Raw genomic sequence first — 24,741 nt, 5'->3', positions numbered from 1 at the left:
AACGAGCGACTAAGTAGTATAACTTTAGAAGCAGTGACAACATTTTCACTTGACATTTCCTCAGTGCAGTCTTTGAAAACTTTCAACAGGTCACAGGCTTGTGTTACACTTGCAATGTCCTCTGCAGTCAGATTTGGAAGATCTGGATAATTCAGAGTGATAACTGTCATTAGGGAATTCTTAACCTCGATTATTCTTCGCAGCATATCATAGGTTGAATTCCATCTTGTAACAGTGTCCTGTTTTAGTGTCAGAACTGGCTCTTTTAACTGTTCCTGCATCTTTTTCAGTTTCGTGCAGGCCTGCGAACTTCTTTTAAAAAATTCAACAATTTTTTTTTACTTTATTCAGAATGGGTTGAATGTGCGGAAGCCCATTCTGAACAATTAAATTGAGTGTGTGCGCAAAGCAGGGGATGTGTTTCCAGGCTGTGAGTCTTATAGCTGCCACAATGTTAGCAGCATTGTCGCTGACAACACAGACGACTTTTTCTTGAATGCCCCATTCCCTTGTGACACGTAGCAGTTCTTCCGAGAGTTTTTCTGACGTGTGCCTTTCGTCGTATTTAAAGCACTCTAGGAGGGAAGACGCCAGCTCCAGGTCTTTAACGTAGTGTGCTGTCACCGACAAATAACTCTCATTTGTAGTTGAGGTCCACCCATCCATTGTCAGCACAACCGCTTCCGCAGAATTAATTTTGGCTCTCACAATTTCTTTCATGATGGCGTACTGTTGCTGTAGCAGCGTATTGGAAATGGTCTTCCGAGATGGCATTCTGTAAGCACCATTCAGTTTGCCTACAAAACTTTGGAAATGTTTGCTTTCCACTATGTTGAAGGGCAAATAATCCTTTACAACAGTCTGCAGAAGTGCGAAATCTATCTCCTGATTTCTTTTGTTAGAAAGAGGTTTCGGAAAATACATGGGTAATGTACCGTGATATGGAGGTCTGCTTTCTGATACTGAAGTGGTACTGTTATTTTCTGGCACCAACTGCTGTTCGCTTCTGGCATTAGCTGACGTTAGTTCCGGATTGTGCGGGTTTTTTATCCAAGAAATATCGGAAGATGCAGGAGCAGGGGGCGCTAAGCGTCTGACTGACAATGACACTGTTGGATGCAGCACTCGAACATGACGCGCTAGATTAAATGTATTTCCTCCTTTATATCAAATACACTTAGAACAATAATTGCACTTTGCTTTCCCATCAACTAAATCGGCGAAGAAACCCCAAATTTCACTACTTTTACGCGATCGCGAGTTGCTAGCCATTGTATAAGAGTGAACAGACACAAAACTGCTTTCCAAAGAAAATAAAGAGGGATTTTACCTGAAATCGTACCATGACTACAGGTGACAGTTTACGTTTTGAATTTGGTGGGTTATTATTCTCAACAAAAATAAAATCCACAGGAAAACTTCTGAATAATTACTTAACGTAGGTATATAGACTTTGTAACAGTGGTAAACATACTCATTCTATTTTGGTTTAAATTTTAAAAGGAACAAAATTGGACTGCATTTCGTTGGTAGCCCTAGTTTTCAGTCCATGAATACAACAAATAAGGTTTCACTTGGCGGATAAAGACTTTTTTGGACGCTTCATCAGAAAATGTTGAGAAAGATTAAATGTAATCCCTTCTTTATATGTGACAGGTTTCTCTGTTTATCTTTCCTTTGTCCCCTTCGACCATGCTCTATTTAACTCTCAGACACTGTAAGAGCGTAAAACGTTGCGTTCACGTTACTGCATAGTTCGGCCATCTGTTGGTAAAATTATGAAGTATTACGAAGCTTCATTGTACGAGCGAGGCGAAGCCAGCGTAGCCGCGGCTGAGGGTCGAACTGGGCAACTTCGCCAGCCTTCCGTACTTCATGAACTACTTCATTTGAACGCTTCACGGCAAATTAGTTCGGCCATCTGTTGGTAAAATTATGAAGTATTACGAAGCTTCATTGTACAAGCGAGGCGAAGCGAGCGTAGCCGCGGCTGAGCGGCGAACTGGGCAACTTCGCCAGCCTTCCGTACTTCATGAATGAACTACTTCATTTGAACGCTTCACGGCAAAGAGTGAAATGAATGAAGTAGTTCACGAGAATGAACGAGCTCGACCCATCTCTATAATACTACCAACAACAGGCGCAACACTGAACTAATTCGAAACGGTAAACAGCAAAGAGACGATGTTCCGCACTCTTAGCGCTTCATTTGTCACAAAAAACAATGTAGCCAACCCTTGCACACTCGCTGTATGCGTAACATAAGGCGCTGTATGCGTAACAGGCCGAGAAAATCCCAAGCAGTTCGCCAGGAAGTTACGAGAGGGTGTTAGATGCATTCAGCGGCCGCACATTTCCTCTGCAGGCGTGGGGGAAAATGGTAATAACTCCACTTCTATGGCGAGTAGAACAATAATTCGAAGTTTACATTAAAGAGGAATGTTCCAATTAATTTTCGGTAGCAAAAAAAAAAAAATCGTAATTTTTTGGATTTGTCCACCTCCGGCTACCCTTAAATGAAAGCAATTGTCCCACAATGTCCGGGGCTGAGAAGAAAATAGAACCCTTTAAAAATGGAACAGTTGATAATCACATGTACACTTATGGTAAAATCGTGATTCTATAGTTATAATAACAAGATAATGGTGAGTGGTTGTAGCATTTTAACTAGTAGAATTAAACATGCTACGTTTCACAGGACGATGTGAAGTGTTCTCATTTTGATATGACTTTTGACCTATGCAGCATCGAACTGATTCCTTGTTTTGTCTTTGTACATATTATACATAATATACTAATAACATTAATAGCTTCATACTAAAGAGTGAGATGGCACAGTGGTTAGCATACTGGACTCACATTCAGGAGAATGACAGCTCAAACCCACGTCCAGTTATCTTGATTTAGGTTTTCAACGATTTGCCTAAATCGCTTCAGGCAAATGCCAGGATGGTTCCTTTGAAAGGGTACAACTGACTTCCTTCCCCACCCTTCCATGATCTGAAGGGGCTGATGGCCTAGCTGTTTGGCCTGCACCTCCAAATCAACCAACTTAAGTAACAGGAATCAGTATGTCTCAGTGAGAACAACACCCATTCTCTGACGAAAATTGTTGAAATGGGTAGCATAGGCGCCAGTTCTTGGACCTTATTTTCATAATTGCAATCAACAATTTGTCACATCATGCTCCCCAATTCATGAGCCAATACACTGATGACACAAGGATAATTTCAACTCATCAAGACATGTCAGCATTACAACAAATGTCACTGGAATCTTTAGACACTACAGTGAAATTGTTCTCCTCTAAAAACTTCTTTGCAACCCTGACAAGATTCATCATCTTCTGTTAGGATTATTTTACAATATAGAAAATAACATGGTTAAACTTTTAGTATTCCAAGTTGACCTGTGGAGAACACATCAGTTATATATGCAAAAGAATAAGGGTAACATAGTCTATGTGGAAACTGAGAGTTTTAGTTACTTCAGAATATTTAAGATTGACCTGTTTTGGACTGTTCCAGTCTCACATATATTATGGACTGCTGGTATGGAGGCACTCTACACATATAAATGATATATTGAAGATACAAAGAAAGTCACAAGGAAATGTATAGGGCTAGACCAAGAGATACTGCTGGCCTCTGATGAAAAAACATAATCTGCTTATTGAGAATGAAGTCTTTCACAATGGAACTGTTGCGTAAAACTTCTTATCTTGAGCTTTTGAGGATTACCTCCATTAACTTCATCAGGAGCGAGTGACTTTCGGAACTGTTGCCATGGTGGCCTTATGTAGCCCATAGATAGCTTCTGATTGGTTGGTAGTTACACAGTGCTGTCACAGATGGTGTCAGCATCTGTGCTAGAGGCATCATCAGTACCACAGTAGCATAAAAATTGCAATAAATATCTTAGCCTCTGCTTGAGAGCTTGCTTCCATGCTCTGCTGAGAATATATCCAGTGTCACAGTTGAAGTTCTTCTCACACATCCTTATTTCTACAGGTTCTTTAATTGCACAATCCCAATATGGAATAGCCTGGAACAAAACCTTCATTTCATCAAACTGTATTTTACATTTGTTTGTGCGGCTGTGCTCAGCAATTGCAGATTTCTCCAGTTCTTGATTTTTAGTGTGCCACTGATGTTCTGCACTGCAGTCAGAAATGCTACAAATGGACTTACCAACGTAATTGCTTCTGCTCTCACAAGGGATGTTTGAATCCCAGGGATCTTGAGGCCAAGACTCTCCTTAACAGGTCATAGCATCTCCCTTATTTTCTTATCTCTTTGGCTTAGACAGTCAGTTACACCTGATGAAGATGATGGAGGCAATTGTTGAAAGCTTGAAGTTTTAGCCTGAACTGATTGATGTAGAAAGTAATATACTTACTATTGTAAATCTGTACATGTATGTCTTATCACTATACATTAAACTGAATGTAAAAGAATTTCAAATAAGAGGAGATATACGGTAGCACAGTACTACAGGAAAAATTGAAATGGAAATTCCAATACATGTACTGGTAAATGCGGCCCACTACCCAATGGGTAGCACTCTAAAAGCATTTACTAAATTACCACCCTCAGCACAATCCATGTCTTGTAAATTATTTCAAAGAAAACCATTTTCTAACATAAAAGAAATTTTTGATTGTGAACATATTTTACAATTTAAAATATGTGGCTAAATATCCATAATTGTGTATGTAATTAAATATCTCAGTATTATATATGAGAAATGAAGTCTATCTCATTGTATTAATGTCAATAGTGAATAAAGATGTGTGAGGAAGTTGCAGTAAACCCCTTGAATGTGAGCATAAACTGTTAGTGATGCATATTTTCCAGTTCAGTGGTTAAACTTTGGAGTCTTTCCAAATGTATTTAAGATTTCTACAGGCTATTTGTCATTGGCACTGAATTAGTGATACATGGGTCAAGGTGAAGCTAATGACTCTTATTAAGGTTGTTTTCATATGTAGCAGTGTCAGTCATTGATTTGTGTCCCACAACAAACATTTCCGGCAAATAAGTGCTGCTATACATAGCAAAATGTGTGGCTTCTGGATGTCACCACAACTGAGACTTACCACCAGTCCATTGTATGTCCAAGGATGAGCTGGAGGATATTTTTATAATAACCCACACTGTTTCTTTTGGAGTACAACAATAAGTATAAAATGACAATATTTTTACCAGGTCACTGTAAAGAAACTGATTACCAACTTACATCACAATCAATCTCAGCATACATTTTCAAGTTGCATTCCAACATTAGGTATGGAATAAATTGAACATCATAACCCTTACAGTTGTCTGGCAAAAGTATTATCATGTCATGACTGCAATGTGATTATGGTACTCAAAAGTGTTGACTAATAACAGCCAATGGTGCACAGGTAATGTTGCTGTTGCACTGGAGATTCTTTTTTTTTTGTGTGTGTTTTCATGAAAGTAAATTTTGTTCTACCAGTACTTGCGACATAAATCAGAAAGCTGGTTACATAATCACAGCAGTAAAGAAATTAATAATATTGCATAGGAAATTAGGAGGGAACACAGATGCCAACTGTGACAAATTATTTTTAGTAAATTACATTTATTTTTTTCATCAGAGCAAATTCTTTCTACAAATATTTGGCAAGAAAAATGTAGCTTATCTAGTAGCCATTTAAAAGGCTCAGAAAAAGTCATGACTATATTTATATATAAACAGTAAACTAGTTAAAAATTCTTAACTTTTGCACTTGTACTGATTTATTCCTTTAAATCGTGTAAAATGCTGACAGCTATATTTCTAAGACAAATTAATTGTAGAAGTAACACAGATAAATGGAAGAAATAATAACTAGCATGCTACTGACATAACCAAAATAAGTGGCAGTGTATCACTGTATTAGGAACATTATGAAAGTTACTCAAACATGTTGGGTGTATACGTGATTTGTATCATCTATCACTCATTTCATGAGCCTAATGACTGGATATGGGGCAGTGTTTTATCAAAAACAATCTGAAAAACCACTTATCACCCAGTCAAACTAACTTTGTTTTACAATAATGTACAAAATAGTTAAACATAAATCAATTGCCTTATTTTAGCTTGAAATAATCTTCTGAAAAAATTATATTGAATTTGGAAATCAGCAGAAGCTCAATTATATTTTACACTACAAACATTATTGTTGACTGAAAGAGTATTTTACAACAATATATTTAAAGGCAAATTGGTATTATAGAACATATCACTGAAGTACACAATTGACTGAGTACATCTATAAACACAGTCACATTATTGATACAAAATACTTCTTCAAAATTAATTCCTATATTTTCAGCTAGTTTTTAATTGCTTTCAACATCCTAGTTAAGGATTAGGCATCTTGGCAGTGGGAGCATCTTCTAAATAGAATAATGCTGATTGCAATTTCTTAGGCCACTAGTAGGGAATGTATAATATTATGAAAAGGCAATGGCTGTAGCCTACATACTGTGGAGTAATACAGCTGTTATAATGACTACTTCTTATGATTGTTCAATTCTCTTATTAAAAGTAGTACCCTGGTAAACTTAGAATACAAATTTACTATTAATTTCTGAGTATTTAGATATATTTGTTGTTTGGAGAAATGAGACATCTGTAAACTACAAGTGGAAATTTACACTAAAAATTTGTCTCATTATAGTATTCTGGCAGGTCAAACTTTTTATTTGTTTGCTCTTTTTGTAGTGCTAATACCTCTTTTTTCAAAACATAGAAAACAGCATAACAAGCAACTATATTTATTGTTGTCTAAAGAAATAATGCAGATACGTGAAGTTCATGAACACATTTTAATTTTAAAATTGACTTCACAGCCTTTGCATCTGGAGCTTACAGAATATACTCCTACAACAAACACTGACTATTAATACAAATATCTGAACACCACAAACTAAGAAAATGCAGCTTCAGAAAGAGACATGAGTGAAGCAACACTAATTAGGATTACACGACTGTCTTATTTCAGCCTTTCTTTTAAGGTCAGAATTTTGATTAATAATTTTCTACTTCCTACCAGTTGCATATTCTATTAGGAAAACATGCAATAACCTCACCTGGAAGCTCTGTATATTATTCATCTATGACAAGAAAATAATCATAAGAAGTGACTTCTTTTCTATAAAACCAGGTGTGAAATTTTGGTCTGTATTTAGGTAATGTGGCTGTCACTTTTTATCTATATATTCAGAATATGTATTCAGACCAGTTGACTGTGCTGCCACATGTAACCAAATAAGTAGTTATTTTAAATAATGTAACAGTGTAATACAATGGTGCTGCAATTAAACTGAAAAGTAATAACTGTGCCAAAATGATGAATAACACAATACTTATTTTCATCTGAGTTCATTATTCAGCTAGTATAAAATTTACAAATAAGACAAATTGAAATATTTAAGGGCAAATGTGCTGTCCTGCTTTGCATCACATGCATCAAACAGGAATCCAGTTTTACTTCTCAGCTAATATTTTAATACACCATACATGTCAAATGTTGTGGTGTATTAAACAATGAGGAACACTTATTGTTCGCAGTTATAAGATCTGTACATGCGGTATTCTACAATCTATGTATTAAAGCAGAAAATTCAACACTTCCCAATTGTTCACACACCTGTGGTGACATCTTCATCAGGAAGCTGGCAGTGTAACATAGCCAGGTAGAAACAAAGCAATATCCCTGAAATCTTGTCAGGAAAAATATATAAGACATTTCTCTGTAAAACTAATACTGTGGCAGTGAGTACTGATAAAATATGTTTCATACACTTAAGCAAAACAAGAAAATAGTTTTCGTGTAAATACAGTATTACATCACTAATCCAAAATTTGAGATGTCTCGTCCGAATGAAAGAAAGTATCTAAATCCATGGCAAAATGTAATTACTAATTTTAATTGAATTATGAGCACAAAGTAAGAAATAACATATTATTTATTATAAATATTGGTACTTTCTTGACAGATATGGTACTGAAAGATACACTAATACTTCCAACTCAAAACAATAATGAGATGGAAACTGTGCCATCTGGTGAGGCTTTGGTCCCAGTTATTTTGGATTATTGTAGTTTTACTGTACTGAAAAATCAGCTGTTTATGGTATTCCTTATCTCAGTGTAACCATATCTACTTCAAGAGTAAAACCATTTATGAGTCATTCATGTGCTCATGACTCTACATACTCACTTGCAAGAGCTAGTACCCTTGATGTGTAATTTGCTCTTGGGCTCATTCAAATACCCTTCACACACACACACACACACACACACACACATACACACACACACACACACACACACACACACACACTGTGCATAGATGCAAACTAACACTTACGAAAGCCTCTTCACATGTGATCAGACTCTAATATGTACAATTGTCACTACTTTTACTCATATACCTTGGGGTTATGGTACAAAACGACAGTTCTTCTACATCACATAAGCTGTGATTAATGTCCTAGTTGTAAAATTGTTCAGAGTCAGTTCACACTTTATCAAACACTGTTCTAGCTTATATTACAAACTATACAACTAGAATAACCTACTAAACACATAAACATCACAGTTTATCAAGACATCTCTAGTTTACACTTTTTTTTCACAGTTCTGTATGAAGGCATTGTTTCTACATGGATAAAAAATTATCCTTGTAGCTCTCCACAGTTCTGGCTACAGATCACAGAATTTTGGTATATTTTATTACCAATTTTCATGCTGAAAAACGTGTTTAACTGTAGTGCAGTTACACAAATGAATAGTGTCTGTCCAATAATTCACTGGTTCAAATGCATTGTTGCAGACATCATTAATTGATATGTGTGACAGTGCTGGAGAAAAGTGCACACAAATACTGCACATACATTCAGTTGCAAAGTAGTAGGTCCTAGGCTATGCTATATGGACAATGGCTTATATGTGTATTAAGGAAGTATCTCAGTAGATGTGAATGGGGCTCATTATAATAAAAATAAAATTTAAATGAAAAGTTTATGGATGACAAGAAGAATCCAGCATCCTTTTCTTTAATATATATAATCTCTAAGGAAAATGGTTACCACTGTATTTTTTAACAAACACATTTGTTGGAAAATACTGCATGATATAATGCGAGGTATCTGTGTAGCAGAATAATGAACTAAACTGATACCAGTAAAAGAAAGTGATGCTTAATGGTCCTGTTTAAGATTTACCATTAGAGTGATTTTTCTGTTTAAAATATGTATATGGAAAAATTCTTCTATAATGAATGGAGTAAACAGAGGCATCCTATAACATCCAGGTGTGAGTATTTTTGTTCAATTGTCACTAGTTATTATCACTATATGTCCTGAGATATAAATGTAACAATGTGATTAGAGGAATAAGAATGGCACTTAAATCGTGAAGGACTGTATTCTTGTAACAGTAAACTGACTGCATAAAGATATTAAGGCTTGTCATTGTTAAATTATCCATGACATTTGTTAGAACAGCTGTGCATATAAAAATCCACTGAAAATGATATGAGCAGTATTTGCCACACTGATTATAATTTATATGGAGAGCAGTTTTAAAATTGATGTTAATGTATATGTGTGTTATCATGTGGAAGTTGGAGCACAATGCACTACTGCAATTCAAAATATATTAGCAGATCCAGTTTTCTTTGCTTTTTATTAATGAAAGACAACAAGAGGTTTGAAATGCAAACTTCCTGTAGCTCTGTAAGAACAAGTGTAGTTAAAAATGTGAGAAGTTAGTGTATTAAAGTAATGTTTTTTGGTGGTCTCTGAATATTGAAGGGCACTTGTGTCATCTAAAGGCAATACCTACAAAATTTTTACAAATGCATTTCCAAGTGAAAATGCTGTAATAACTGATGCACTCACATTAAAAAAGTTATTGCTTTCAGACATTGGTGTTCAGATACTCTTAATGGTGTTTAACTTACAAGGCACAGGCAGCAGTGCATTACCTGATCAAAGGAAGTTAAAATCATGTCATAGCAATATGTGATGAATGAGTTGATAGATATGAAAATATATATGTTTACTGCTACAGTGAATAACGAAGCAGAAGGAAAAAAAATTTTTTTTCAGTCAAAGAGTAATGTAGCAGTCTCTGGATATTAAATGTAGTAGAATAATAACTTCTGAAGGCTGCTGGATAGTTACTTTTCAGCAGCATCTGACGTATATACAATGGGGACATTCTTAAATCCTTTGTTGTACTAGAACACTGTATTTGTGGGAGCAAAGACAACTGACTGTAAAATTGTGTTTTGCAGTGAAGCTTAAATAATTAATTTTGTTAAACAGGAAATGAATTGTTACCTTCACTTTGTATGGTTATTGTATTGGTAAAGGTTTTATCTACCAAGAATGATATAAAATTATATCAATTTTGTAACTGATATAAATAAAACAACATCTTTAAAGGAAGGTCATCTTTACAAACATTTAGCAAATCGTAATGTTAATAAAACAGGCATCAAAGCATTCTTACAAACCAATATATGTGCTGATTGTTGTACTGACATTAACTACTGATTCAAATAACAGTGGAGTTAGGTGATCATATGACCTTTTAATTATGAAAAAAAGAAACCTGTGTAAGTTTAGAAAGTTCCTGAGCAATTTGTTTAAACATTGTGACCAGTTACAGGTAACATGTATGTAAATATTCTTCTTTACCAGAATTTAGTTTTCACTACATGAAAAGAGTGCTGTGCTAAGAATAAGACACCTGTTACAAACTCACTTGCTAACTTGTTTGTTATACATTTATGCACAGTCAATACATTAATAATACTGTCATTTAACATTCATCAGCGTTTGTAGCCTTTGGCACATTTCCATCTACAATCAAGAGAAGGGTGTTACAATAGTCACACGGATAACTGAATGCATGGTCGCAAATGTGCCATTCAACTATGAAATTCAAATTCAAGAGTTCTGCTTCGGAGTATTTGTGTGCACTTTTCTAGTATGATCAGTGCTGGAAGCACAAGATGAATAAGTGCACATCAAAATAATAAACACAAGCTGTTGGAGTTTCAAAGAGTTGTACCAAGAATTATTTCCTGCTCCACTGATCACGTGGTCTATTGCAACTCAAAACAAACATATTTCTGAAGGGGTGGTGGCAGCCCCAGCTGAGCTGCACCACCTTGTGCAAGACGCTGAGGTCCGACTGCACCTCTGATGGCTTTGCGGCAAAGGAAACGCAATTCCAGGGGCTGTGTCCAGTAACGCTTCATTTGCGACTTCAGCTGGAGGAAGACTGGGCCTAGCACCTGTTATAGAGTACAGAGAACACATTCATTAATTCATCAAAAGGGAGAATTTCCTGGGATGTGGAATGAGTCAACGTATATGTTAACAAAAGACAAGCAAGTCACGGAAACTGAATTTATATACTGCATTAACAGTAAAATTAACGCTATACTGCTTAAAGCTATTAACACTTATGACAGCTAAATTTTTTGACCAGAAGAAGGGTTCGGTTGGTAGGACATGTTCTGAGGCATCAAGAGATCACCAATTTAGTATTGGAAGGCAGCGTGGAGGGTATAAATCATAGAGGGAGACCAACAGATGAATACACTAAGCAGATTCAGAAAGATGTAGGTACTGGGAGATGAAGAAGCTTGCACAGGATAGAGTAGCATGGAGAGCTGCAGTCTCTGGACTGAAGACCACAACAACAACAACAACAACAACAACAAAGCTAAATTTAATCAAGTAAGTCAGAAAGAATGCTGGTACGCTTAGAAAGCTGCTGCTTCTTCAGTTATGCTAAATAACTACCATGTATAAAATTGGTAGCATAATATTTACTTAATTATGTTAGTATTTTACATCTGTAAATACAGAGCACTGATTACAATACATTACTACTTGTCCTGCTGGTTTGCAACAAATACCACTGCTTGCCATGTGGCTAACACAACTTTTCAATCCTTGAATCTAGAAATTTATTTAATTTGTAGGAATAGTAGCTAATGAAATACGTTATTAATTTTCTTTTGAAATGACTGGGGTTCCCAATTTCTTGGTTTGTTTGATGTGAGCTTAATCAATACTTTTGCACTACAATGAGTCCTAGACAAAGTCTGTATGGAATGTAATGGATTCTAAAGACAGAATATTGTTTTATTTGGCACAAACTTATCAGAACTTATTAAAATAGAAAGTTAGAAGAGAAAAGAACACCAAACCATTAGAGGTGAAGAAATGAAAGCTATTTTGCTTGCTGATGATGCTTGTCTGTGGGGGACTCTGAACAAGACCTTCGACACCAAATAAACTCATGGGCAGAAGCTGCTGAAGTAAATGGTCTCATCTTCAGACAGAAGAAAAGTAAAATGATTGTTATGAAAAGATATAGGCAACTAATGGGACATGCTGAAATGGGGGGAAAAACTAGTGATTACCACAATTTTGAATATCTTGGCAGTATTGTCTGTGATTGTAGTTCAATAGATAAAGAAAGCACTCAAGAATTTAATCGGGTAGTAACTTCTGTCAAACAGTTATAGACCTAATGTGGAACAAGAAAATACCACTAAAATATAAATGAGTCATCTGTAAAACCTATTACATGCCCATACTGACATATAGTTATGAAATATGAACTATCATAAGTAGAGATCAGCAGAATTCAGGAAGCTGAGATGAGGTTTCTAGAATGAATTTCCACTCTGCAGAGGACTGTGCACTGATTTTAAACTTTATGGGAGATTAAAACCGTGTGCCAGACAGGGACACAAATCTGGGACCTCTGCCTGTCACAAGCAAGTGCTGCACTGTCTGAGCTATCCATGACCTATCATGACTGAGCTATCATGACCCATTCTCACAGTTTTACTACTGCCAGTACCTCATCCCCTACTTTCCACGCTTTTAATCGGCCAGGAAGTTTCAAATTTGTGCACACTCTACTGCAAAGTGAAAACTCATTCTGGAAACAATCGCCCAGATTGTGGCTAAGCTGTGTCTTCACATGAGATTTGGAAGGTAGAAGATGCAAGAGATGAGGTACTAATGGAAGTAAAGTTGAGAGGGTGGCTCATGAGTTGAGCTTGGATAACTCAGTGCATCTGGCAGAGCATTTGCTTGCAAAAGGCAGAGGGGCCAGGTTTGAGTCCCAGTCCAGCACAGAGTTTTAATGTGCCGGAGATGAGGTTTGTTTGTAATGTGGTCAGAACGACATGGAGGGGTGGAATTCAGAATGAAGAAATGCAGAAACAGGCTCAGTTTGTAAGATTCCAACACAAATAAACTGACAGTATCTGAGGGCTGTGGACACATACAACTCATGGATGCAAACATGCTACCAAGACTATTGTATGATTTGATACTCAGAAACAAAAGATCAAGAGAAAGACGATGGTCAGGTACAAGGACGCAGTAAAATCTGACTTCAAGCAGATAGGACATACCTGGGATGGCATTGAAGAGGGAGAGAAGTGTAAGGCCCATAATTGGTGGAGAAGCATTGTTTGCTGACCCATCAAATAAGATGGAATGATGGGGAGTTTGATGATTCATTTAGAAGCCCTCTCATAATATAAATGTGTTAGATTTAAATGTTAAAAATATAAGATAGATTACTACTCACCATAAAGATGACACACTGAGTTCCAGACAGGCAGAACAAAAAGACAATAATACATTTAGCTTTTGGCCAAAGCCATTTTCAGAAAAGGAAATACATACACATTCATTCACACAAGCAAGCACACCTCATGCATGCATGGCCCCCATCTCTGGCATCTTGGACTAGTCCAAACTGCTGGAGGCGGGGGCCTTTGTGCATGAGGTGTTCTTGCTTGTGTGAATGAATGTATGTGTGATCCCTCTTCTGAAGAAGGCTTTGGCCAAGAGCTAAATGTGTAATAGTCTTTTCCTTATTCCTGTTTGTGACTCAACATTTCATATTTATGGTGAGTAGCAATCTCTCCCTCTCTTTATATTGTTGATATTCCAACCTGGAGTTTCCTTTGTTAGATGTAAATACAACACATACAGGGCAATAAAATTTACATTCTGGCCATAGATGGGCCAATCAGGTCAAACTGACTGCCATGCCATCCTCTGCCAAAGACATCACTGGAAGCAACATGGAGGGACATGTTGTAAGCACACCACTCTGCTGGTTGTCCTAGGGTTTCTTGACCTTGGAACCACTACTAATTGGTCAAGTACCTACTCACTTGGCCTCATAGCCTTACAAAGCTCAGAGCACCTTGTACCAAGGCTCCCATCAGTCCTCCCAGTACTGGGAATCAAACCCAGGTCCTTCATGCTGATCGCTCAGCTATGGGGGTGAACAATGATAACACATATATCTGATCTTCTTATGAAGAAGCTCATAGAAGCAGCATCAGTGATCATAAGTCAGCAATAATGGTTACCAAAATGTAAAGGCCAACCAAAACATCCAGAAAAAATATAAGTTCAGTAAAGGAGATAAGGACGTACTACTGCCATTTCTCAAGGAAGAACTCGAAACCTTTAGCTCTGGGCATGTGTATGTAGAGGTACTGTAGCTCAATTTACAAAAGTGATTGATCAAGTGCTGGCTAGATATTTACCTTATAAAATAGGTCAAGATGGCAGGAAATCTTCCTGGTTTCCATTCTTTGTAGAGAAACTTTTAAGGAAGCAATGACTACTGCACAATAGATGTAAAACAAAGTGCAAGGCTGGACAAAGAGAGATGTCTTTGGCTGTCAGAAGGGCAATGACTACCATATCATTATCTTACAGAAAGACTTCTTATAAAACCTAAAGAAATTCTGGTTGTATGTAAAAGTTATCAGAAGTTAATGTCCAGGCACTTGTGAATGACCCAAGAAATGAAACTGAAGAAAGGAAAGCAAAAGCAGAAGTACTGAACTGTCTTCAAAACTTTGCTTATGAAGGAGGACGCAGAAGTGCTGCCCCAGTTTAATTCTAATACCACACCAAATTTGAGTGATATAGATATTAGTGTCAGCAGTGTAAAGAAAAAGCCGAAATCATGCACAAGGCTCCAGGGTCTGGTGGAATCTGTGTCAGATTCTATACAGAAATTGTGGCTAAGTTAGCCCCTTTTTTATTCATAATGTACCATAGATGTTTCTGACGAAAGAATCTGCCCTATAGTTGGAATAAAGCACAGGTCATACACATCTATAAGAACAGTGGCAGAAGCAGCCCACGAAATCCAATATCACTGACATCCACCTGTCATATTATGATGGAGTGTATTCTGAGCTCAAACATAATGAGGTATCTCCAATAAAATGACCATCTTCATGGCAACCAGCGTGGATTCTGAAAACATTGGTCACATGAAACCCATGTTGCATTTTTCTTACATGACATCCTGAAAGCTCTTAATCAAGACAATGAGGTACATGCATTATCTCCTGGTTTTCCAAAAGCACCCCACAAACATGTATTAATGAATGTACTGTTACATGGGGTATCAAGTGAAATTGGTGACTGGACTGAGGGATTCTTGTTAAGAATGATGCAGCATGTTATTTTGGATGGAGAGTCTGACAGATGCGGAAGTATCAGGCATTTCCTATGGAAGAGCATTGGGTCTTATGCTCATAAATGTACAATTTTCCTCTTCAAGAAACGTAGAAACATAGTATCCTATAACTACAATATCAGTTAATCACAAATGGAATCAGTGAACTCATATAAACAAGAACACGAGCCAAAAAAGTAGTCAAGCCTAGAGAAATCACGACAAGCATCATTTAATACTGCGTAATTCCACCTCTGGACTTGATAACCAGTGGATTCAGTTAGGAAGTGAGACCACAAGGTTGGCCGGCCACTGTGGCTGAGTGGTTCTAGGTGCTTCAGTCTGGAACCACACTGCTGCTACATTCACAGGTTCGAATCCTGCCTCGGGCATGGATATGTGTGACGTCCTTAGGTTAGTTAGGTTTAAGTAGTTCTAAGTCTAGGGGACTAATGACCTCAGATGTAAAGTCTCATAGTGCTTCGAGCCATTTTGAACCACAAGGTTGTGCAGGTATGTTGCATCCAAGTTAAGGCACTTGCTGCGGAATGGAATGTGCAGTTCCACCAAACTGGGGGGACGCTGATATCAGCATTTTACCACTGTTCTGACATGACCCACAGATTTTCTATTGGGTCCAAATCAGGTGATTTTGCAGGTCAGAGTGGGGAAGTGTTCATAAAACCAGTCAGATATCCTTCCAGCCTGATGAACTTTGCTGTCATTGTCTATATGTGCCTGTGTGAGCAATGGCCTCTTGTGAGTGTGACCATCTCCAAACGTTAATTGCATGCAGTTACCATAGCAGTTTTCTCTCACTAACAGGTGGGGACAGACATTCATTCACTGTCTGCAGCAATTCTTGTTGGGTTGGGAGACAATGTTGATCCTCAAGCCAAGTAATACATCTCAGGCCCCTCTCACACAGGATCTTATTCCAGCCACATTTCTGACATCACGTTTTGTGGCCATCTGTGTTACATTATTCCTTGTAGATAAACTGAACAGTCTGTGGCCAAACATCAATACATCCATCAGCTTCAAACCCGTATGGCGATCGGCATGGTCAAACATGCTACTCTGTCACATTCTTACATTTACCCATGTTTACGTACAATGTCCGCTCGAAACATAAATGTCTCACTGATCACTAATGCCTTATGCTCATGTAAAGGCAGTATGTGCATTGTTGAGCGCATGGCTTGATTGCTATGCCATCTGTAGAATTTTTATGATTCTTCTATGTGTGCGCACTGGAGTGACTGGTGTAAGAAGAATATATGAAAAGGTATACTGTGTAAGATTTAATGACCAGAATCATTAAATACTGGTTGAATAATGTACTGAAATGCACCTTTTTCCTGCCCAAAAGGCAAATGTCATTCCAAAAGACACACCCATGGATGATGAGACAGATGATAGCTGGCGTGGGAGCATTACTAGTGTTGTTATTGGTAACTTGGTAACCTGGTGAATGCTTTCATATTGCCAAACTGGGTTATGTGATGTGGGGTACTGAGCAATATATTATCGTTGCAAACACCACGTTAACAAATGATGACACTACAGTACATCACCAAAATATTGTATAATTACTATGATTTCATATGTCTGGATGCATGGGAATCTCTCATGTATGGTGCACAATCTGCACTTGAGTCTTGGTAGATGATGATGATGATGTGTTCAGCTGTGAACCTGGCAGATACACCTCCTTTCCATGATAACTTCTAGCACCTCTGGCATTCCACCTGATACCATTGTCATAAGTTTAATGCCATAACTCAAACAATGACTTAGCTACAGACATCCTATACACCATAATACAATGGACATCAGACTATCATTTACAGATGCTACTAACTGATTGTTTGTGTTCTTGCTAAGTGTCAGTACATGTACTGTGCCTCATTCCATTCCCTCATCTCCCTTCATTTCAATTGCTGCAGTCATGCTATACCTAATAATCTAGGGGATTGTAGTATGTTACGTACAATATATAGTAAACACACTCTTTTTACTAGACTGTGGCCTTCATGCATGATCAGCTATCTACATTTACTCTATACTTCACAAGCCACCTTTTAGTTTGTATTTGAGGGTACTGCTGGTACTACTGTGATTAACACCCTTTGCTGTCCTAATCACAAATGGTCTGTGAGCAGAATGAGTGTAAATAAGCCTCTGATTTCTCTGTTTTTTCTATGGTGGTCATTTCATGAGATTGGTTATTCTTGGAATGTACACTGCCAGAATCTTAACAATAAACTTCTCTGTGATGCACAAGATATTTCTTGTAGCATCTCCTACTGGAGTTCGATAACTATCTCTTTGATATTTGTGCACTTACTAAATGGACCTGCGATTAAACAATAATCTCATCCCTATCCCCTTATTAATCCTATGTCTCATTCAGTTTCACATAGCTTGGTGTGTTGCGATGCCAACCTCAGTATAAACTGATTGCTGAGGACAGGTAGTCAGGTTACCTTGACACATCTGGCATGCCGAAACATCGTGCGCATGACAGTGCGGTGCATGCGCGCTGGCTGCTCCCCCATGGCCTCACTGAGCAAGTGCAGTGTATACTGTGCTCGACTGTCAAGACGGCGGCGGCGCATCACAGCACGCAGAAAGGCTGCAAATGTCGAATCCTCTGAATCCTCTTCTGTTGGACCACCTCCACCTGTTCACAAGAAAATATGATTTAAAAATATATAGCTATATTCTTAGGCAATGATTAGTCAGTGAGGTTATTCATGCATATGAGATATTTATAACAATAGTTTCACAAGATTATGTAACAATATCTTCAACATCTACTCAAGAATTTAAAATGAAGTATGAGATTGAACACAATCATGTATCTTGCCGAGTGAAAAAATTTTAATGTAAGATCAACAAGGAATTAAGAATCTCAATCATACACAGAAACACCAAAGAAACTGGTATAGGGATACCTATTCAAATACAGAGATATGTAAACAGGCAGAAAATGGCGTTGTGGTCGGCAACACCTATATAAGACAACAAGCGCCTGCAACAGTTGTTAGATCGGTTGCTGCTGCTACAATGGCAGGTTATCAAGATTTAAGTGAGTTTGGACATGGTGTTACAGTCAGCGCATGAACGATGGGTCACAGCGTCTCTGAGGTAGTGATGAAGGGGGGATTTTCACGTACAACCTTTTCACGAGTGTACTGTGAATATCAGGAGTCTGGTAAAACATTAAATCTCTGACATTGCTGTGGCCAGCAAAAGAACCCGCAAGAATGGACCAATGACAACTGAAGAGAATCGTTCAATGTGACAGTCAACAAGTATTGGTACGCAAACCATTCAATGAAACATCATCGATATGGGCTTTTGGAGCAAAAGACCACTCGTGTACTCTTGATGACTGAATGCCACAAAGCTTTACACCTCACCTGCACCTGTCAACACTGACATTGGACTGTTCATAACTGGAAATATGTTGCCTGATTGGACGAGTCTTGTTTCAAATTGCATCGAGCAGACAGATGTTTCCGGGTATGGAGACAACCTCATATATCCGTGGATCCTGCATGTCATCAGTGGACTGTTCAAGCTGGTGGAGGCTCTGTAATGGTGTGGGGCATGTGCTGTTGGAGTGATATGGGACCCCTGATATGTCTAGATACAACTCTGACAGGTGACTCATGTGTAAGCATCCCATGTGATTATCTGCATCCACTTATATCCTTTGTGAATTCTGACGGACCTGGGCAATTCCAACAGGACAATGTGACACCCCACATGTCCAGAATTGCTACAGTGTAGCTCCAGGAACACTCATCTCATTTTACACACTTCTGCTGACCACCAAACTCCCCTGAAATGAACGTTATTGAGCACAGCTGGGAAGCCTTGCAACTTGCTGTTCAGGCGAGATCTCCACCCCCTCGAACTCTTATGAATTTATGGACAGCCCTGCAGGATTCATGGTGTCAATTTCCTCCAGCATTACGTCAGACATAATTCGAGTCCATGCCACATCTTGATGCAACACTTTTGCTTGCTTGCAGTGACCCTACATGATATTAGGCAGGTGTACCAGTTTCTTTGCTCTTCAGTGTATAAATTATGAACTCAAGTTAACAGGTGGATTTCATACTATACATTTTCAAAAAGCATTCAGAAGGTGGAAGTTTAATGTAAGTCTGTCATATTCTCCAGCCCGAGTAGCTGGACTTGGACGTTGTGTGTGTGTGAGGCGTACTTGCTTGTGTGTGTGTGTGTGTGTGTGTGTGTGTGTGTGTGTGAATGTTCTGTGTGTCTCTTTTTTACTGGTGGAGGCTGTGGCTGAAAACTTTATGTGAGTGTCTTTAAATTATGTCTGTCTGCAGCTTGACGTGTCTTCTTTACGGTAAGTAGCAATCTGTCTTTTCCTACATTGTTGATATTCCTGTCTGGAGTTTCCACTGTTTGATATTCTCTACTCTTTTTGCCAAGTATTTTTGGTAATCTGTCACCTTCTACACTACTCTTTCCATTTCTTATGTAATCTTCTAGTTTTTTGTTTAGAGACATTGATCCAGTAGTCTCCTCGTTTTTGTATTTTGATTTTGTTTGTAATCTTATATTGTGTATCCTATTACATGTATGAAAAATCTCACTTACACACTCTGGGTTTTTAGTGTGTCCATTCTTGTTGTTATTCAGGTTTGACTTCAGTACATTATGATGGGGATCAACAGTTCTTCGCAAAATTTCAGAAGTGTGCAAAGAACCAAATACTAAAACAGTGCCTGATACCTGTTCAAACAAAAATTACAACTACATACTGTATATGAACTTTCTGCCGTGCTTTGAGGCAATATTAAGCCAGATATGAAAATGGTGATATCAGGTGTATTCATCTACATCACAACTGCATTCAGGAGCAAGGAAGTGCCTGTCAGCTGGTCCAATTTTCTTTATCACACCCTGTTAGCTGTGTATGCCCAACCAACCACAAAGTTGGTTCACAGTTAGGGAAAATATTTTCATGCACCAACAAATTACTGATGATCATGAACAATTTACATTAGCAATCAGCAATTTAGACCAGCTGGCAACACCATTTGTGTTGGATATTACCGAGCACCTGCCACATCTTCAAAGTCATCTTATTCTAAAAGCTGAATTAATTTCTTGCTACACCAAATTGCCAGACTAAGCAAAAATGCTGTACTGAGAAACAAGGGGTGAGAAAACCCTTCAGAATTTTGGTGGACTATACACAGTGTAGTAGACACAATTGTGGTTTTGAACAATTTATTGTTGCTTATTTGGAAACAGCATTTACTATTGCAAGTGCAAGTAACATTGGCACTGCATGAAGATCAAACAACAAACAAGTTTCAAAAGTGTCCAATAAAATATAGGCTACATTGGAGGCACCAGCAATAGTTGCCATGACATCATTGGCAGACGACCTTCCAGTTGTCTCCATACTGCAGACGCTCAACTTGCCTGACAAAATGATGACACCACACTGTGCCACCACCACCACACAATGAGCATTTCTGTAGTGCTCCATAGTTTACGCACCACAGCTGAAACGCTGACTGGACAGGGTAGAGGGCAGTAGCAACAGGGAGGACCTATGATCTATACACATTACAGTACTGCTGTGCCAAGATTACCAGTACCTGTGGCCAACTTTATTGATTTGTATAGTCTCCAATTTGCTGAACTGGTCACGCATCAATGAATTGTAATGCAGAGGAAACTAGAAACCAGTATTCCTTCATTTGTTGGTTTGATGTAGGAATCCTGGTTTCTAATTTTCTCTGCATTGCAATTCCTTCATGTGTGACCAGTTCAGCAAATTGCAGACTATGAAAATTATTCACCATGTTTGCCACATCCTGGGTATCTTTGTGGCACACCTTTGTGACTTTACTGTTTTCTGGTACCACAGGCATTTCAGTTGACAGGCATAAAGAAGTATAAAACTATAAACTTACCTAAATGACAGTCACAATCTGGATTAGGGACAACAGATCACAAACTGAACAAAATGTTTCACCAGCCATGGGTGCAACATAGACAACAGGCAGAACATCATCATCTTGGAGTAAACAAACTGTACAACAACAGTTGGTTTGTCACAGCAGCAGTATGACATCCTCACATTGAATGAAATGTAAATGTAAAAAGTACATCCACACAGGCTCCAAAAACACATGCATGCATGTCTGGAGAAACGGATGCTGTTCTTTCGATTACAGCTGTGGTAATTACAATGGGCATTCAATAAGTAATGCAACATTTTTTCTGAAACCTGGTTGGTTTTACTTGGTGTTCCAATACATCATATTATTCCAGTCTCTTTTGGCTACAAAACCATATTTTTCAATGTAATCTCCATTCAATGTGATGGCCTTAAGGCACCATACTAGGGGGGGGGGGGGGGGGGGTCTGTATGCCCACATAGTACCACTGTAATGGTCAACTCAGAACCAGTATCTTGCTGCATCAATAACCTCCCTGTCATCCAGGTACTCCTTCACACGGAGTGCGCCCTTCATTGGGCCAAACAGATGGGGCTGTAGCACAGATGAAGAAGAATAATCCAATGAAGTTTTGTGAGCTCCTCTGAGTTGCACAGACTTGTGTGAGGCCTTGTGTTGTCACAGAGAATGATAAGTTGGTTTGCATTTTTGTGACAACAGAACTCACCTCTAATGAGACTGTTCACATGTTCCGACATTGTAGGAGTGACAGCTGTGTGTGTGGCTGGCTGACACACGGGAGATCGGATACGTTTGTGCAACCTTGTCAGGTAGGTGGCGGATACCTCGCCCGATAACTCACCGTGCTTTTATTCACTGCCAGGCCCCAAAAGACATTCTGCAAGTGCCTATCTGTGGTGCTCTGGTTTTCTGCCAAAAGAAACTCAATGAAAGCTCTCAGTTTAGAATGTACCCCCGTTAGAGATGCCATTTTGAAGGCTACGTATAACTGCTGCTACTTATTGGAACTTTGTTAAACTATAGGGGCAGAAATGGGAATATTCCACAATGTCCCACAACAAATTTTTTCAACAGATATTGGCAGAAAAAAAAAAATGTGTTGAATTGCTTACTGAATGCTCCTCATATTATGAAATGGATTTGCATTTTGCAAATCTGTATTGACATCTGCTGTTTGCAACAAAAGAAAATCAGTGCCGTACCTGGACTCGAACCCGAATTTCCACTTACTGTTTGTGGTCACTTTAACCACTTCAGTTATCTGACAAGGGAACCTCCCCATCGCACCCCCTTCAGATTTAGTTATAAGTTGGCACCATGGATAGGCCTTGAAAAACTGAACACAGATCAATCGAGAAAACAGAAAGAAGTTGTGTGGAACTATGGAAAAATAAGCAAAATATACAAACTGAGTAGTCCATGCGCAAGATAGATAACATCAAGGATAATACCAGATCAGGAGCGCCGTGGTCCCGTGGTTAGCGTGAGTAGCTGCGGAACGAGAGGTCCTTCGTTTAATTTTTTATTTTCAGACAATTATCAAAGTTCAGGCGCTCACACATAATCAACTTCACTCTCCAAAATTCCAGGACATGTTCAGATTTGCTTGGACTTATGCAAGATTTGACAGTCTACACACGGAAAAATTTGAAAACGTTAAAAACATATTTTTTGACAGAGCACAGGGAAAACTGTGCGACTGTAAAACTGTTGCAGTTTATGTGACAAACTCTTATGTTTTCATCACTTTTTTGGGAGTGATTATCACATCCACAAGAAAACCTAAGGTAGAAGAATTTTTTTACCCATTCGCCAAGTGTACAAGTTAGGTGGGTCGACAACATATTCCTGTCATGTGACACACATGCCGTCACCAGTGTTGTATAGAATATATCAGACGTGTTTTCCTGTGGAGGAATCGGTTGACCAATGACCATACGATCAAATGTTTTCGGTTCCCATTGGAGAGGCATGTCCTTTCGTCTACAAATCGCACGGTTTTGTGGTTCGGTCGCAAAACACAGACACTAAACTTATTACAGTGAACAGAGGTGTCAATGAACGAACAGACAGATCATAACTTTGCGAAAATAAAGAAAGTAAAATTTTCACTCGAGGGTAGACTTTAACCAAGGACCTCTCGTTCCGCAGCTGCTCTCGCTAACCACGGGACCACAGCACTCCTGAGTTCACAGTATCCTTGATGTTGCCTATCTTGAGTGTAGACTACTCAGGTTCTAAATTTTGCTTATTTTTTTCATAGTTCCATACAACTTCTTCCTGTTTTCTCCATTGATCTATGTTCAGTTTTTCAAGGCCTATCCACTGCGCCAACTTATAACTAAATCTGACGGGGGTGCGATTGGGAGGTTCCCTTGTGAGCCTCCAGTACCACCAAACTTCCATACGTCACGGAGTCCAAAACTACTACACTCATACATTTTGCGATTCTTGCAGAGGGAGAAACAAATATTTTATCAACATTTGAGCCCATCAAGGCACGGACGGTTTATGTTGTTTCTGTATCGTCACGTTACAATGTCCTTCAAACACGAATGCATAAACACAAACATTGTATTTACCAGTAATGTATATTTTGGGCTTTCAATAATTTACTTCTCAAGATGGTTGTGTCAATAACAGATGTTTTTCCTCTCACTGACTGCTCTTGCTTTAAATTGACAGGAATGGCAGTTTTGAAGGTGTTAGCTGGCCCCACACAACTTGTCGTCACACGGTCTCGTGTGAAGATCACGGTAAATTCGAGATGTACAGCACAGCACGTGTCACTGCAGGTCTTCCGAGAACACACAGCCATCTCCGGCAGGGAGACTAACTGTAGCAGAAGAGTTACATAATTCTTAACTTTACATTTAAATGCGTGCGATTTGTCGACAGCACACGACAAAGTTAAGACCTTTAGTGGGAGCTTTCCGTTGACATACTGATTTCCTGTGGGCCCTGCAGTGAGCTGAACTATCGCGAAGTATGGCGGACAAAGCGTCTAGTGTGACGTCACAAGTTCGTTGTGGGGGGGCTCGCATTTCTCGTGGCATAACGGGACGTCAGCTGGCCGTTTAGCCGGACCGACACGGCAGGTGTACTGACCCCAGACGGGCGCCCCGGCGTGCAGCAGCTCGCGCGTCAGGTCGGCCGCGTCGTCGAGGTGCGCGACGCTGGCGGCCAGCAGCAGCGCCGC

At 38.7% G+C, this 24,741-nt stretch overlaps 1 long non-coding RNA gene across 1 annotated transcript; it reads right to left on the bottom strand.

Moving 5' to 3' along the window:
• Positions 1-5,624: 5,624 nt before the first annotated feature.
• On the bottom strand, positions 5,625-24,708 carry LOC126419101 (uncharacterized). Its single transcript, XR_007575935.1, has 3 exons — positions 24,651-24,708; positions 18,051-18,247; positions 5,625-11,329 (listed from the first exon to the last, which is right to left on the bottom strand). It is a non-coding gene; the product is annotated as an uncharacterized LOC126419101 (long non-coding RNA).
• Between the last annotated feature and the right edge of the window lie 33 nt (positions 24,709-24,741).

Source organism: Schistocerca serialis, chromosome 9, assembly GCF_023864345.2.
Source record: "Schistocerca serialis cubense isolate TAMUIC-IGC-003099 chromosome 9, iqSchSeri2.2, whole genome shotgun sequence".
Taxonomy (NCBI): domain Eukaryota; kingdom Metazoa; phylum Arthropoda; class Insecta; order Orthoptera; family Acrididae; genus Schistocerca; species Schistocerca serialis.
Note: the sequence above shows the minus strand (reverse complement) of the source record. Positions and strands in the feature narration are given on the sequence as shown.